At 36.7% G+C, this 18,502-nt stretch overlaps 1 protein-coding gene across 9 annotated transcripts in view; it reads right to left on the minus strand.

The window, feature by feature from the left end:
- Positions 1–18,105, minus strand: part of LRCH2 (leucine rich repeats and calponin homology domain containing 2) — a 123,400-nt gene extending 105,295 nt beyond the window's left edge. For 2 of the 9 annotated variants that reach the window (XM_070502484.1, XM_070502483.1), the window contains exon 1: positions 17,878–18,091. The gene's annotated coding sequence lies outside the window, so the exon portion shown is untranslated. Of the gene's footprint in view, positions 1–17,877 lie in introns of all 9 variants that reach the window. The other 7 variants (XM_070502482.1, XM_044763898.2, XM_070502485.1 and 4 more) reach the window with 6 other exon arrangements.
- Positions 18,106–18,502: the final 397 nt, after the last annotated feature.

Raw genomic sequence — 18,502 nt, forward strand, 5'->3', positions numbered from 1 at the left:
TTCTTATTATGTTGGTATGGCTGATGGAAAACTCTTTGATCGTCAAACAACCTTAAGGTTTATTTTTGAAATACACGTTTTGGTTTTAGGTGAAATTCTGAAGGTTTAACACTGGGGATATGAAGCTAATCAATCTTGGATTTTAGGAGTTCATTCTTTGAACCTAAACATTCAGGCCACTGCCACTCGCCCATCCCCACTCAGAGTTATTCAAATCTTTTTCACCAATAGTAAAGTTACCAAAGAAAACTATCAGAATGCTTGGGCATATTCAGTTATCACTAATTTGAATAGCATATGCATCTCTTTACATCCATTTCAATTTGAGCAATCTGTCAAGTCTCATTTTTCTTAGAGAAGTCTCTACAAAAGTTTATCTGCCATAGGCTTTACTTTGGAATAAAGTAAATAAATAAATTAAAAATACAGGAAAGAATTACAACCTGTCTAAATTGCTTTGTGGCCATACAGGTTAATTAAAATGATTACGTTGCAAGAAATTACGTTTGCCATATTCATGACCACGGAATAAACAGAACTGAAAATGAGACTCTCTACAATTAATTAGCAAGTGAAATCAAATTACTTAAACCCACTGGTGTCAGAAAGGAATGCTGTACCTTATATCTCATCTTCCTTATATCGCAAATCAAATCAAGTATTAATTGAGAATTTACAGAGTCAAGAGGGGTGAGAAGGGAAACTAAATTCATTTGTTAGAGAAAAGATTAAGAAAGGAGCTATTTTAATAATTAGCCAATAAGAAGTTTTGCCATTATTTGAACAATATATTGGACTCTAGGAAAAATATGTCCTCGGGATTGGGAGACTTAATTGAAAAGGGCCATGTACTACAAATTTGAGAAGAAAAATAATCTTTCAAAGAATTAAAAGGTAGTCTAAGTAGGAAAAATGGGAAGCCTGCAGAGTAGCCTAGGTGTACATGAAAATCAGGCATAATAGCACATTCTAGAGCTCTTTGACAAGAACCCCAAAGCTATAAAGAGTATTAAAAAGATAAACTGAGGCATATTAAAAATTGTAAGAATTTATTTGAGCATTTATCTATTGGAATTGGGCCTCCCCAAGTGGGAAGTGGTTATGAGAGCTCCACTGACAGGGACCTGGGGAAACACTTATATAGAGAAAGTAAGGAAGCAAAAAAAGGAAATGATTCGATTGGTTATAGCTTGAAGCCTAGTTGGCCATTTGTGATTGGTTGACTTTATCATTTTGGTTTCCTAACCTCAAGGCATTTACAGGCTTAGGTTTTGGTTTGCTTACATAGGCCCCCACATCATCAGAGCCACCTCAGTCTAATGGCCTCCTTGTGTAATTAATTTAATAGGAAGTAAAAGACTTAGAAGAAAGAGCATGAAATTTAGAAATTAGTTCCAACCTCTTAACTGCCTGTGTAATACTCAGAAAAGTGACTTAAAATCTCTGTACTTCAGTCCTCAAAGGTAATACTGGAAGAATAACAATAATACTGAGGCCAGCCCCGTGGTGCAGAGGTTAAGTTCACACTTTCTGATTCAGCAGCCTGGGGTTTGCCGGTTCGGATCCCAGGTGCGGACATGGCACTGCTTGGCATGCCATGCTGTGGTAGGCGACCCACATATAAAGTAGAGGAAGATGGGCACGGATGTTAGCTCAGGGCCAGTCTTCCTCAGCAAAAAGAGGAGGATTAGCAGCAGATGTTAGCTCAGGGCTAATCATCCTCAAAAAAAAGGAAAAAATAAAAATAACAATAATACTTAATAATAATATTTAAATAGTGCTTACCATTTACCAGGAACTATTCTAATTGCTTTATATATACTAAGTCATTCAATCCTCATGACAATCTTATGAAATAAGTACTATTGTTTTCCATTCTATGGGTGATGAAAAATAGTATATACCTCACATAGGATCGTTGTAAGAATAAATAAGATCACAAATGTTAAGTGACACCATAATACCTGGCATTCGTTCATTGATTTAATAAATATTTATTGAGCTTTATTACTCTATGCCAGGAACTATTCTCTGTGCAAGTAATAGTATAGCATTAGCTACTCAATAAATTTTAATCTCTTTACTATACCCCTTGCCACCTCAAGAAAGAAAATAAAATAATATAGAATATACAAAATAAAGGAAGCCAAGGGAGGAATCGGTTAATTCTTTGATAATTGTAGGCAAAGAGATATGTGACATATTGCATTAGTTTTTTGCTTCAGTCTATACTAGAGGGTATTTTACAGTGATTACCACTTCGATGTTACTCATGGTATGGACATGTTAGTAATTGGTTAAATTACAATCAATACTCAGACTTATCCAAGCCAAACTTACAAAATGAATGTTGATGAACCACAAGGATTAGATGACATCCATCAAAGATTATAGAAAGAACACAAGGGGCGTTGAGCAAGAATGAAGCCTCTGTTAAATAAAGCACTGGCAGACAACAAAGGTGATTTGTATTGAAAAGAACTCTGGAGGGGACTTATGAAATTACAGGCCAGTTTATAGTCACCACCATTCCAAGAAAATTGGTAGTTACCCAACATTTGTAAATAATATAGATAAGGAAAGACACAGTACAAACCTCCAAATTCTTCTATTAGATACCAAGGTTATCGGAATAGACTACATGATGTTCTTACCAGTCTGTAAATAAATAAAAAGTAAGCTACGTTTTATCTCAGTATCTAGAACGAGGCAGCGAACTTAGAGATTACGGAGATCAAACTATAATGCAAAATTTGTTTTAAAATCCTGATCAGGCTCAAGGAAAGAGCCATGGGAGTCTCTGTAGTTTGTTCCCTGAAAACATCAGCTCAATTAAATGCTAATTTCAGAGGGAAAAATAATGAAACGTTGGTCGTTAAGATATATATCAGAAAATCTAATAAAACCTATTAATTTACCCCACACTGAACTATTTCACAGCTGCAGCTGGAATGAGACGTGCAGTTCTACTCACCGCAATCTCAGCCCAGCTCCCGAATTAGAGAAAGCCCCGAGAAGGACCCCCAGAATGATTAGAGAAGTGAGGGAAGGGGAAAGTCACTTGGCCCTTCTCTCTCTAGTAACTTGATCTTCAGTCCCTTCCAAAAACCATGTTCTGTCATTGGACTTTCAGAGGATTATACATGAACTTATTTTAGCATAATTTATAGCACGCTATATACGACATCCCTGAGCCTCCTTTCCCCTGTCTGTCCTTGGTTCTACCCTTGCAGATTTGCCCTGCTTTAACCAATCCTAACAAACTCATTAATCCCAAAGTTAATATTTATTAACTCAAAAGGGATTTGGACATACATATGAATGATCAGTATTACTTAAAAGAAGCTTTTACATACCTAGTCTTCAATGTTGATGTCAACAAGCACTATTATGTTCTATCTTGGTTAGAATCCCTGCTATGACACTTACAAGATGTGAGATGGATGGGTTGTTTAACTTCTCAGAGTCTCAGATTCCTCATCTATAAACCACAGATCGTAACATTATTACCTATCTCATAGGACTGTAATGAAGATTACATGAGGTAATTACATAAAACACTTAGTGTATTATAATGGTTATCATCTTTTTTCGAGTTTCGCTTTGCCAATAGAACACTGAGCTGAGTGAACCATGAATTATCAGCATGGCAATTCTTAAATTCCTCTGTACTGTTGTGGTACCAGCACTAATAGTTGTTTTCCTCTGTGCTGCTGGTGAAGTTACATCCTTATTAAATCACCCCCAAGTTTCTGCCTCTCCTAACTTTTCTGTTTTCACCATGATCTAGTAATCTGATTCCAAGTCCCGCTTACTGTCTCTAATGCAATCCCAGATTTTAACCTCTGTTTTTCTAGTATGTTCACCTGATATCATGAAATCCATTTAAATATCTTTTCCAAATCCTCCTTAAAAATGTATCTTAAATGTTTCACTTTGTGAGCAGGTCTGTCAAAAATCCTGAAGAGCTTTCTTATTAGAGTGGTATGTAAAAGATACAGATTGCTGAATTTTGCTCGTTTAGCTTGGCCAAAAGAAAGTAAATAAAATATCGCAAAAAATTATTAAACCTGTTATGTCCAATTAGCAAATATAAGATTGAGGGAGGTTTTTTAGTCTTCTTTAGTATTACATTAGAAAATCTCCTCCTTATAGATAAGCATGGAAACATGCCATATGCCTTTTAGGCAAGACTGTCTTATATAATTAGCTTTCTCTTCTTGCAGTATGTGAGAGAGAATATTGAAATAGGGCCTTTTCAAGTAAAATCTAAATTCCTAAAAGGAAAATCTAGGCAACTACCGTGTTACCTTTAAGCAGGCTATACCTGTGAGAGAGAAAAACAGATGTTAATGGCATTTAAGTAAAGCACATTAAAGGAATTATGATATCAAGCTAGATTAAAACCCCAGGAGAAAATATAAGTCCCAGAAGGATTTGGATTCTGTGTTTCCTTAAACAGAATGAGATAGAAACATTTGGACTAAAATCTGTGTATAAAATGAAGGTTGGGATGAAACGATGAAGAAACAAATTGGGCATCTGCCAAACTCTAATTATACTTGTTTACCTAAATTTTACTTCAAATCTTCATCATTATATATAGCATTTATTTCATTAAATTGTGGCTGATTTACTGGTTTATGTTTTTTGGTTTCTCTCTGTTAATGAAATAAACATACAATATAAATCTCTGTGGGACTGTGACTGAAGTGACTCTGTGGGCCTGGTGGTAGTGTACCCAAATTACAAGGTGTTTTTGGTTTTGTTTTTTGATTGATGAAGAAATTTCTTTTTTTTTAAGGTTGGCACCTGAGCTAACACCTGTTGCCAATCTTCTTCTTCTTCTTCTTCTTCTCCTCTTCCTCCTCCTCCCCTTCCTCTTCTTCCTCCTGCCCCCTCCCCTCCTTCCCCTCCCCCTCTTCCTCCTCTCTTTCTCCCCAAAGCCCCCCAGTACATAGTTGTATACTCTAGCTGTGAGTGCCTCTGTTTGCGCTATGTGGGACACCGATTCAGCATGGCCTGATGAGCAGTGCCATGTTGGTGCTCAGGATCCAAACCAGCAAACCCTGGGCCACTGAAGTGGAGCGCGTGAACTCAACCACTCGGCCACAGGGCTGGCCCCGAAATTTCTTTTAAAAACTGAATCTGTAAACCTAAAGCTCTAAAGTGATAACTGGGTCACACATGACCCTAAAATCCGATTTTTCTCTCTATATGGCCATAGTCATGATCATGACCCCAGTTAGCCTATTGGTAGGTTGTCAGAGGGAAGGGTCAAAAAAACTCTGTTCCCTAAGCAAGAGAATGTGTGATCAAATATTGCAAGATATTTTAGATGTGTTTTGTTTTGGTGAGCTAGTCAGAAAATTCAACTTTCACTTACATTACAGTTTTAGGTTGCAGTGCTAACCCTCCAGAAGATTTTTATCTGTGCTTAAGTACTTTGTCTACAATTATGGTATAAGTCCACAAAGTAGGAAAAAATATACTGGTTGTGATGGCCTCATGTTTCCCACTTCTAGGTAAGTTCTCAAAGAACATTATGTCATTATTATCATTAACACACTCTGCTTGCTAGTAAGATCTAGCACTGAAAGGTAAATTCCCTCTCTTAATTGCACAAGAGTCTTGTGAGGTGGGCATTATTATCAGCCCCATTTTGTAAGTGAAGAAGCTATGGTTCCAAAAAATTAAATAACTTGTCCAAGGTCTCAGCTGAAAAGTAGCAAAGCAAAAATTTGAACAGAAGCCTGGCTGACTTCTAATCCCCGGCTCTTAAACATTGTAACTTCTGGCAGTAATCTAATGCATTAGTGTCTTTTCTCTGTCCAAAAACTTTTAGTTGCTTAACTCCTTCTAAGCTGCCTCCGTAAAATAGTGATCACCAGTTGCTAAGTGCTGCCTGGTTAACTTACATAAAATCGTTAAGGTTACTCATTAACAACTTCCAATGAGTTTCAAGTCAACTTACTTTCTTATATGGACTTGTATTGATTGGCTTCTTTTTAAAAATACCATAAACCCAAGATTATCACAACAGCCTTTTTAAAAGTTTTTTCCTCATTACAAAAATGTATCCACAGTCCCAGTTCACAAAGACAACCAAAGGTATATATTTAGTGATGATAAGATTTTTACATGTTTATTTCCAGGTTTTCCTGTTGGCAAAATTTTTATTTCGTTTATTATTTATTTTATTTATTAATATTTACTTATTTTATAAAATCATATAAACATTTTTCTTTATTATTATTCTTTACAGATATAAATTATATTATATATTACTCTATATTATGCAATCATATACTGCTTGATCTGTACATGTGTTATTGGATGTTAGGTTCTTACCAGTATTCCTTTATTATGCATAACCTTGCTATTAAGATTATTATTAATAAAGCATTTTTTAATTTGTTATTTCCTTATGCTGTATTCCAAGAAATTCAGTTACTCAGTCATAAGATAGAAATATTTTAAGTCTCTTAATAAATATTCCCAAGCTGCTTCCCAAAAGATTTGTACAAATTCACATTGTCAATAGCAATATGTAAGAATATTTTTGCCAGTACTAAGAATGTTGTTTTTAAATATATTTACTATGTTACATATGGCAGAAAAAGAGTGTTAATTCTTCTGCTTTAGGCCAACATGGCCTAAAGGGACTAGATTTACCCTCCCACCTGAAACAACCAAAAACTTGGACAAAATATATGCAACTATGGTTTTCAAAACACTGATTATCAGTCAATAAAAACAATAATACCTTACGTATGAGATACAAATGAAGTGATACCTGGAAATGTCCTATCTTAGTGCTTTGAGAGAGTTTCCAGAAACTTTCTCAACTGGAAAAAGAGAGTCCATAAAACACCAACAGCTAACAATAAATTTGATGGTGGAAGACTGAATGTTTTCTAAGATCAGGAACAAGACAAGGATGTCCACTCTCACCAACTCATTGAACATTGTACTGAAGTTTCCAGACAGAGTAAGAAGACAAAGAGAGAAAGAAAGAAGGGAGGGAAGGAGGGAGAGAAAAGAAGAATAGGGAGGTAGGAGGCTGAGAGGAAGGAAGAGGGGGGAGGGAGAAAGGAACGCAGGAAGGTGGGGGGAGGGAGGGAGAAAAGCAAGCAGACAAATATCCAGATTGGAAAGAAGTCTTTATTCACAGGTGATACAATCATCTATGCAGAAAATCCAATAGAATCTACAAAAAAACTACAAGAATGAATAAGTGAGTTTGACAAAGTTATAGGAGAGAAAATCTGCCAAAGATGTGAAAGACCTGTACACTGAAAACTACAAACCATTGCTAAAAGAAATTAAATAAGACATAAGTAAATAGATATGTCATCTTCATGGGTTGGAAGACAATATTGTTATGATATCAGTTCTCCCTAAAACCTCAGCAGGCATTTGTGTAGAAACTGAGAAGCTAATTTCCAAATTCATACGAAAATGCAAATGATCTAGAATAGTGAAAACAATCTGGAAAAAGAAGAACAAGGGAGACTAAGACTACCAAAATTCAAGGCCTACTACAAAGGTACACTAATCAAGACAGTGTGGTACTAGCATAAAGATAGAGAGATAGGTGAATGGCACAGAATAGAAAGTCCAGAAATAAACCCATACATACGGACAAATGACTTTTGACAAAGGTATAAACACAAGTCAGTGGAAAAAAGACAGTTTCAACGAATGCGGCTAGCACAATTGAATATCCATATGCAAAAAAGACAAACTTGGATTCATACCTTTTATCACATGCAAAAATTAACCAGCAACTCATCATAGACTTAAAGGTAAAATTTAAAACCTAAAACCTAAAATAAAATATAGGAGGAAATGTTTGTGGCCTTGATTTAGGCAAAGATTTCTTAAACATCACGTCATTAGCACAACCCGTAAAAGAAAAAAATTGATAAATTGGACTTCATCAAAATTATAAACCTCTGTTCTTTGAAAGGCATTATTAAGGAAATGAAAAGACAAACCACAGAATGAGAGAAAATATTTGCAAATCATATATATGATAAAGACTTGTGTCTATACTATGTATATATGGATATGTATGTTTATAACTCTACAGAGTAATGAGTCACAAGTAATAAGAAAACAAACAACCCAATAAAAAATGAGCAAAAGATTTGTACACTTAACCAAAGAAAATGTCAACATCTTTAGCCATTAAGGAATGAAAAACAAAACTACAATGAGATACTACTGCACGCCTATTAGAATGGCTAATATGAAAAAGATTAACTATACCCAGTGTTGATAAGGATGTGGAGAAACTGGAACCTTCATACACTGATGTTGGAAATGCAAAATGGTAAAACCACTTTGGAAAACAGTACGGCGATTTCTTAAAATGTTCAACATACACCCACCGTATGATACAGCTATTCCACTCCTAGGTATTTACTCAAGAGAAATGGGGGCTGGCCGGGTGGCATAGTGGTTAAGTTCTCGCATTCCACTTCGGTGGCCTGGGGTTCACTGGTTTGGATCCTGGGCATGGGCCTACATACCGCTCATCAAGCCATGCTATGGCAGCATCCCCCATAGAAGAACTAGAAGGACCTACTAGGATATACAACTATGTAGTGGGGCATTGAGGCTTTGGGGAGGAAAAAAAAAAGAGGAAGACTGGCAACAGATGTTAGGTAAGAACCAATCTTCCTCACCAAAAAGTATACCTTAAAAAAATAAAAATAAAATATAAAAAAAGAGAAATGAAAGCTCACGTACATACAAAAATTTACACATGAATGTTAATAGCATATTTATTTAGAATAGCCAAAAACTGAAAACAAACCAAATGTCCATCAGTAGAAGAATGGACAAATTGAATTATATCCATGAAATGGAATACCTTTCAGTAATAAAAGGAATGAACTATTGTTACAACACAACAATGTTGATGAATGTCAAAATACATATGCTGAGTGAAAAAAGCCAGAAAGAGGAGTACATAGTGTATGATTCCATTTACATAAAACTCTAAAAAATGTAAACTAATCTATACAGACAAAAAGCAGATTAGTGGTTTCCTGAGGGGCATGTAAGGATGGGAGCATGGGGAGAACAATTACATGGGGAGGGACAAATTAAAATTATCTTATAAGATAAGCTATATTAAAGATATATTTAAAAAGATAAATTAAATTAAATTCTATCTCTCCCCATAAATTACATGGGGAGAGAGAGAATTACAAAGAGGCACAGGGAAACTTTTGGGAGTAATGGGGGTATTTACTATCTTAATCATGGTGATGGTTGCTTGGGTGAATACATATGCCAAAACTTACCAAATTGTACACTTTCAATGTGGGCAATTTATTGTATGTCAATTATACCTCTATAAAAATGTTAAAATTGATCAATATTCATTGTTAAATGAACATGAAAAGATTAAGATTAAAATTTCAGTAAAATAAAAATTAATATAGAAAGTATTAAAATATTTTAATAGTACTTAGAAAATTGATCAAAGAATTAAATTGGGTGAGTTGCATTCACTCTTAATATGCTTTCTCAAGAAAATTAGTCAATGAAATATAACTCTGAATCAAATGTTTGTACACATAAGCAAGAAATCAACATTTCCTTAGGGTCCAAATATCTACTGTATCAAAATGGGTCAAAATGTTAGAATGAATAAAAATGGCTAGACCCAGTTGGGATAACTGAGGTAACATTGAATTATATCCCCTTGATGAATTTACAGTGTAGTTGAAGAAGCGAGACTTACATACAATAAATAGTTAAATAATAAATTATCTATAGAGTATGTGATTTCATTTATAATTGTATTGGGAAATCAAAGTCAGAGAGTTAAGGAAATCTTCATGGATGGATTGAAAGTTGGTCTGAGCCTCAAAATGTGATGGGGCAGGGCAGGGCAGAGCAGAAAGGGTATGACACCTCAGGAAGGAACAAAGACAGGAATGATCATGTAGTGTTTTAGGGATAGTCTGCAGCACAGCCTGACCAACAGAGCATACAGGACACGTTGGGGGAAATGGAAAATAAGCTTGCATGGGTAGAATGGAACTGGTATAGGAAGGTCTTAAAATCAGAAAGAGGTGATTAGAGTGGATTCATAAGACAAATTTCTCAAAGAGAATCTGGTATCATCATGCTTCAATGAGTTTAAGCAGAAGGAAACCGGAGTTGGGAAGATTGTTATTAATTAAAGGTGGTGGTATTAGAAATGCTTAGGAGACAAATTTAAGAGAGATTTTATAGGAGGACTCAATAGGACTTGGAGACAGGTTAGACATTTATTTTTCTCACATGGCTAATTCTATTCCTTGTTTCCTTGACATTTGATTGATATCTAGTGTTAATTTAACATTTAAGTCTCCTTTCACGCCATATTTAAGAATAATTACTCAGTCACATTTATGTAATCTAAGCTTGATATCTTTTCTATCCTAATTCAAACATAATATATCATGATTAATTTATTCAGTATTAAGCATTCTGAGTTCAGTTTCATTAGTGTACTTTGTATACTTGTGTTCTATTATAACCTCATTTCATAATCTGATACACTGTTTATTCTGGTTTTCTTTTTACATAAAATTCATTTTTAAATGGGTATATTGATTTATGATTTTAAAATCTTTCTTTAGTATTTTAAACTTAATCTGTGTGATTCAGTATTATGTCCTAATAATTTAACATTTATTCTTGTTAATTCTTACTGTTCTTGTACATTCTGAATTGAATATCATCGTCAATTGCATTCCATATGGTCTTCTGGACTCTTCCTTTGCAAAATAAACAGATTTCTGGCACAGAAATCTTTTTTTGTGGAATTGCTTCGAGGGTATTTGTGCTTTTGGAGAGAGGAAAAAGAGACAGCTGGCAGAGGCTTTCTCTCTCCCTCTGACCCTAACTTGCTTTACTCTCACCGTACAATTGCCTAGAGCAGGCTAAACCACATGAGTTATTAACCCTCAACAGGCTAAGCAACCAATCTCCAGCAAATAGTTACTCTTGCAAGCTGAGCAGAAAAGAGTAATTTTTTTGAAAAGAGCATTTTCAGAATGAATTTTCTACAAATATCTTATCTGAAGTAAGTTTTTATAACCCTGCATCACACCATTCCATTACTGTCTTTCTACTGCCACCACATCAACCACTTTGACCTCAAGGTCAAACTGAGTCTTGGATCAAAGCAAAGCAAAACAAGAAAAACAGCACAACACTTCCTCAAGTCTCAAACTTAAGCCCATCCGTTTCCTGCCAGTCCCAATGCATCCTCTTTGTTCAGACCCTAGTCGTCTCTCTCCAGGACTATTACAACGGCCTCCTAACTGGTGTGCCTGCTTCTGGTCTTGCCTCTGGTCCTTTCTATTCTCCACACTGCTGCCAGAGTGACTTAACAGAAATTGTCGCTTACCAGCTTCCCTGTTGCCTACAGAAGAAAGTTCAGCTGCCTTAGCATAGCATACAGGGCCTTTCATGATTTGGCTCCTGCTTAATTCTCCAGTCTCATCTCTCACCACTTGTTTCCTTTGTACTTTATGCTCTAGTCTAGCCATACTGAATTACTTACGTTTCTTGCCACATACCATGCTGTTCCTCTTGACTGAAATGATCTCCCCAAACTCTGTCCTCTGGGTAACTCCTACTCATCCTTCAGGATTCAGTTCAGGCATCACTTTTCCAAAAAACCTTTCTTAAACTTCTCATCAGTTGGCTTCTCTGAAGTTCATTGTGTTCTCAAAACACTCTGTGCTTATCTCTATCATATTAGTCATTACAACATATTATCACCTTTTTGCCTTGTTTCCACTCACTCACATGTGAACTCCTAAAAGGCGAGGACTGTGTCAAATTCATAGTATTTGTGTTCTGGCACATAGTAGATACTCAAAAATATTTGTTCCATGAATAGAGGAATGCAAAGGTGACTACCGTATAAGCCTCAGGATCACTATTTTGTATTTGGCTCCTGGGTACCACTTAAAAGAGTCTGGTCCCAGAGCTGGCCCCCTGGCCGAGTGGTTGGGTTCACGCACTCTGCTTCGGCAGCCCAAAGTTTAGCTTGTTCAGATCCTGGGTGTGGACCTAGCACTGCTCATCAGGCCATGCTGAGGCAGCATCCGATGTAGTAGAGCCAGAAGGACCTACAACTAGAATATATAACTGTGTACTAGGGGGCGTTGGGGAGAAGAAAAGAAAACAAGAGTCTGGTCCAAACTCTTTTTTTTTTTTCTGAGGAAGATTGGCCCTGAGCTAACATCTGTGCCAATCTTCCTCTATTTTGTATGTGGGTCACTGCCACAGCATGACCACTGAAGAGTGGTATAGTCTGTGCCTGGGAACCAAACCCAGGCTGTGAAGTGGAGCACTGAACTCAACCCCTATGTCATGCGGCCAGCCCCCCAACTCCTTTTGAGGCACACAAATATGTGTGTGAGAACTGAAATCATTTAATCCTAACATCTGCAAGAGAATGACCCTTTTTCTCAGAATCACGTTCTAAACTCACCTCTCTCAATGTCGTTGCTGAGATCATCTCTTTATCCTTGGATTTAACACAAAGTTGTCATGTTTTAAACTTTTGTTATTTGCAACTCTGGGTCCATTCTCAGGCTTACAGTTCCATCTGAAGACACTAGCAACTAATTTCACACAATGTGACTATCCCCTCTGATTTTGGGAAGCTTCAGACTCCAGCCTTGTGAGCAACTAAATTCCACTACTTACTGCCCTAAGGCCAAAACCAAGAAAGGTTTCCTGGCCCATAAATTTTTCCTGCTATTTGGCGTAGAGGGCACAGAGCCTGGGTGTCATAACAGAAAGTGCTAATCTGTACACCGGGTGCATTGAAGCATGTAAAGCCAATTTATAACATTCTATGACACTTTTATGAGCTTAAAAGCATCTTTCCAGACTTATTCAAATTGTATGCATGTGGGAGAATTGTGCCTATAGCTATTTTTAGAGTTTAGATCATCTTCCACAAATATGCCAAGGTATCCTCGGTAGTCTGTTAGAGATCAAAAATGTTTCCAAAGAAGTGTGCCCAAGGTTTCAGCTCTTTCTGATGTGACAGGGCTGCTTACAGCATGCTGATTCTTACTGTGGGTTAAGAGGATGGGCAGCAGGTCTACCAGCTTTCTAATAAAGGGCAAAACAGGTTGTTAATCTGCTGACTTCAGAGAGAGGATCAGTAGGTGACCGTGAGCAGGAGCTCTTGCAAATGGCTAGCAGTGGGAAATCTCATGGGCTGTGGGAGAAGGGAACTGGAGTCATGGAGAAGTCTGCGTGCCACCTTTGGTGGGAACACTATATATTGCTACCTCTCTTCAGGATACGCCTTCCTCTACTGTCATCTCATCCCATTTCCTCTTTCTTTGTTTCTTATTTGTGACCTTTGGATCATCCATTCCCTATAATTCATTCCTGCCCTAACAAGTTTTAGTTAACAACAAAATCACAGTCACATCTACAAAAAAAGTGACACATCAATTAAAAGTTGGTGACACAATTGTGTACAATTTCAATAGAAGTACGTATATCAGGTTAAAGGAGACAACAGCTTCACTCTACTTTTTATTAGTCAAAATACACCTGAATATTTAGTTTCAGCATGGGGGCTATACTTGAAGAGAATAGACACAATATATCCAGTGACTTTGAGCATCAAGTCTTATAAATGTCATTTATTGGGAAAATTTAAAAATACAGTTTTCTGGGCAGTGTTTCTTGACAAGTAGTCTATGGACTACCTGCATCAGAATTATCTGGGATGCTTGTTAAAATTTCAAATTCCTGACATCCATCTCAGACCTACTGAATCAGTACCTGGGGATGGGACCAGAAGATCTGCATTTTTAACATACTCCCTAGGCAATTCTGTTGCACATTAAAGCTTGAGAGCTAATGATTTAGAGAGTACATGATAATGACCTTCAACTATTTGGAAGGGTTCTTATATGGAAAAAGGAAAAGATTAATTTTGAGTTTCTCAAGAAAGTAAAAGATTCGTTTTATGTTGCTCAAGAAGGCAGGACTTAACCTATGGATAAAAGCTGTAGCAAGAAAGTGTTCAAATATGAGGAACATTTTTTTTTAAAACAATTAGCCATAGCCTTCAATAGGAGTAATTTTTTTGCAAAATAGTTAATTTTCCACCCTAGGAAGTGTTCATACAGAGAGAACACAGGGCTTTCTTTAAGGGATTATAATAGGCTTCATAGGGATTCTTACATGGAGTGGAAGCTTGAATAAAGTGATTTCTTGAGTCCCTTTTAGCTCATACATTTGATGAGTTTATACAAAAAGTTTCAAACCAGTAGGATTATGCCATGTCCTCCAAAGTCGATAATCCTGTTTTTTTTTTTTTTGAGGAAGATTAGTCCTGAGCTAACTTCTGCTGCCAAACCTCCTCTTTTTGCTGAGGAAGACTGGCCCTGAGCTAAGATCCGTGCCCATCTTCCTCTACTTTATATGTGGGACGCCTGCCACAGCATGGCTTGCTGAGCGGTGCCGTGTCCGCACCCAGGATCCGAACCGGTGAACCCCGAGCTGCCAAAGTGGAACGTGCGAACTTAACCACTGCGCCACCAGGCACACCCTCCTGGTGTCTTTGCTCTTTCCTTTATTCAGGATTGACTTGTAAGCAACTACTATGTGCTGAACACTGTGTTAGTTCATAAAAATACAATAGTTAACAGGCAGCAATGTTCCTGCTTTCATGGAATTTATAGTGTAGTGAAAGAAAAGGATAAAAGTATAACTATAGAGTGGAAAGTGCTGTGGTGGAGGAAATATACGGTGCTAAGGGAACATAGAGAAGGAGTACTAACTGGGCTTGGAAGTCAGGGAAACCTTTCTGGAGGAGATAATATCTAAGCTGAGAACTCAACGATTAGCAGGAGTTAGCAGGGTGAACAGAGGGAAGAGCTTGTGCAAAGGCCATAGAAAAGAGACAGGATGCCCATTCAAGGAAATGAAGTAGAACGGCTATAGCAGAAGTGCCAGGAAACCCAAAATGGGACTGAAATGGTATACAGGGTCCAAATCCCTCTGGGCCACTTAGATCATAATAAAGAGTTTGGATTTTATCTGAAAGGCAATGTGGGACCATCGAAGGATTTTAAAAAAGGAAATAAAGGCAATATTGCTTAGACTAGTGAAAGGGTATTGGAGATGAAGAGAAGTAAATTATTTGAGAAATAATTAGAATGGCCAACCCCATAGCTGAGTGGTTAAAACTCCGCATGCTCCACTTCGGCAGCCCAGGTTCACAGGTTTGGGTCCCAGGCGTGGACCTACTCCAGTCATCGGCCCTGCTGTGGAGGCATCCCACATATGAAAAATAGAGGAGGATTGGCAACAGATTTTAGCTCAAGGCAAGTTTTCCTCACCAAAAAATAAATAAATAAAAATAAAGTAAATAAACACAAAAAGGAAAGAGAAAGAATTTTAAAAAAGAAATAATTAGACGACATCATTGATAGGACTTGGTGATAGATTGGATGTAAGGGTTAAGGAAAGGCAGGAGTCAAGAATGACTCTCAGGTTTATGGCTTGAGCAGCTGCATGGATGGGAGCACTACTGAGTGAGAGAAGGAAGCAGGGGCAGTAGGCTTTATGTGGAGAAGATGGACATGATGGGGTCAATTTTAACATGGAGAATTTGAGCAGCCTATAAGATACCCAGATGGAGATAGGCAGTACATACCTGGGTACGTGCAGCAGGAGAGGGATCTGAACCCGAGAAATAGGTTTGAGAGTCATCAGCTTTTGAAAACACATATCTGGATAGAATCACTCAGCAAGAGTACATTAAGTGAGAAGAGGATCTAAGACAAATCCCTGTGAAAACTAACAATTAAGCTACTAGATGAGAAAGAAGAGACTGCAAAGAACACTGAGAATATCCAGATTTTTTATTCATTTGTTTGTATTGTTTTATATCTCTTTTTGTGAGACACTGAACTCTAATAATGATATGGTGTACATTAACATGCACTCACTGTCCGATTTGACTGCTTGGTTTTCTGATAATTTCGTTAGTACACAGAACAGTCTCTTCCTCTGACTTTCAGCAGCAATGTTCTGGAACCCTGCCTGCTTATCTAGTGTCCAACTGGCTTTGATCTCTGGCACAAAGTTTCCTTTGACTGCCACCTGCTTTGTGATTACTACTTCACAGCCATCATTAATATAAAGTAGAAGGTAAATAGGTGGATGCGGAACCACACAGACTGATCTTGAGCTAGTTATACAGCGTTTCTAAGACTCAGTACGTGGCTCATCACCACCAGATCATAAGCTCCATGAGGACAAGAGTCATGTTCACTGTGGTATCCCTAGGGCCTGGCACATCATTATCATTCAGTTAATATTTATTGATTGAATAATGAATCCATCAAATGGGGACTCTAGTAGCATGTACCTACCCCAGTGTTGGTGTTAGTACTAAAAGGGATAACTATGTAACAAGTATAATGCCTGGCACATAGTCAGGGTCCACAAATAGTGGCTGTCATTATTATCATGATGCCTTGTTGCTCTTGGCTCTGGAGCATCACCTTATCTCCCTCCTCTAATGTAATTTACAGGCTAGACACCACTGATTCTGGCTTTTCTCCTCCTTTGCATGAGATTGCCAGTTGCCTCGACACTTAGTAATGATTTCAACATTCTTTGTATTTCTGTACTGTGATTCTGATTATATCCAAACCAAAAAGATTAATGAAAATGTCATTTTAAAAATTCTAATATTGTATTGAGATTAATGCTGACAATGTATAACTCAGCATACTAGGAAATATATTGTTTACAACCTTCATAATAATAATCTTTGAGATTGGAGCTATACGACATAACTAAAAATAAAAGAAAGATGAATCAATCAAAAACAAGTAAGCATACTACAGAATTTAGTAAAAAGAAAAAAAACCCTGTCAACTGATATCCAAACTGAGGAAGCACAAGTTTGAGTTCAGCTTCTTTTACATATTAGATGTGCTCAATCCTTAGAGGGCAAAAGCAGAAAATTTGCAAATAGTGATGACGTGAAATGAACTAGGCAAAGATGGATTTGGTAAATTGCTTTGTCAGCCCCCAGGCAGGGAAGGAATCTGTTTACCAGCTGTCTGCCTATTTTCTTAATGTATCTGTTGGGCATTTGCTGTAGAGATGAAAACAAACAATAGTCTTGCCAATATAGGTGAAATTCTGAACAAGTGGCCTAAATAAACGTAATTGATATGCTAAGACAAAGAATAATGTTACATAACACTTTGCTGAATTATGTATATTTAACGGGTTAATCTTTAAAAAGAGACATAGAGTGGTTCACAGAAATGGGATTTAAATTTGTGTAGGCCTAATAGTAATAAAAATTTTAGTTTGTCCAAAGGTAAAAATAGTTAAATGACTAGAATAAGAAAAAGACATAAATTTTGACAGTACTTTGGTTAGCTCAACATCATAGATCAGATTTAGAACTCTATTACAGAAGCAAAATTGTAGTACATGAATATAAATATTTGAGAAATACTTGATAATATATGAAAATGTCTAATTATGGTGTAATAAGTAGAGAGTCAACTCTGTTTTGCCCCAAATTCACTCCATAACATTTAATTAAAAGAGATTTTAGAAAGCAAAATACATGTTATGGTAAAAATAATAGCACAATGATATTCCCTCAATATGTCAAACCTCTTCATAGAAGAATAGGCTTCATAAGTCTATCACATGGATTACATAATAAATGCCTATCAAAGAAGAGCCTCCCAAGAATATAAATAGATTTAAATTCACTATTTTAGAGCACGTATAGCAACAATCATAAAAATACAACAATGAGAATGCATGCAGGATTGCACTTACCAAATGAAAGGGTGTAGGTAGAAATAAGTCTTTCTCCCCAAGATTTAACAGGTCTCCCTGTGGAGCAGACACACTAAGCAAATCTCTTCTTTTTTGATGAGCCAGTCCAATCCTGAAAACAGGCCTTATTGTCAGAGCTAACTAACATTTAGGAAATTATCATGTGTCTTCACTGTAAGGTTTTTCACAAAGATAAAATACAGACTGAGATAGAGTACAGAAAAGAATGAGACAAAAATCTGTAGCAGAAATGCTGTCAGAAAATGTCTGATAAATTAAGGCTAAGTCCCATTTATTTGTGACAGAACCAGTTCTGGAAGTCTGCAGATACCTGAAATATATTAAAAGAAATGTTTTCCTATCCATCTGATTTGGCAGTGGAGTGCCTCTTAGTGTCCATGGTAACTCCCGTAGAGCGGTTTGGAAATTCATCATTAACAGGCTTGCACATTAAAATATAATGGATCAGGCACAGAACTGAGGTAATATTCAGTTTCTGAACTTCAAAACAAGTTTAAAGCATTCTCTACCTTTAGGAACATGTTATCAGACGAATCTCTATATAAAAACTAGCCAATTTTTTTTGCAATCCACAGCAATATAGTTTTTCAAGAATTACAAAGTA

Source organism: Equus asinus, chromosome X (assembly GCF_041296235.1).
Source record: "Equus asinus isolate D_3611 breed Donkey chromosome X, EquAss-T2T_v2, whole genome shotgun sequence".
In the NCBI taxonomy this organism is placed as follows: Eukaryota; Metazoa; Chordata; class Mammalia; order Perissodactyla; family Equidae; genus Equus; species Equus asinus.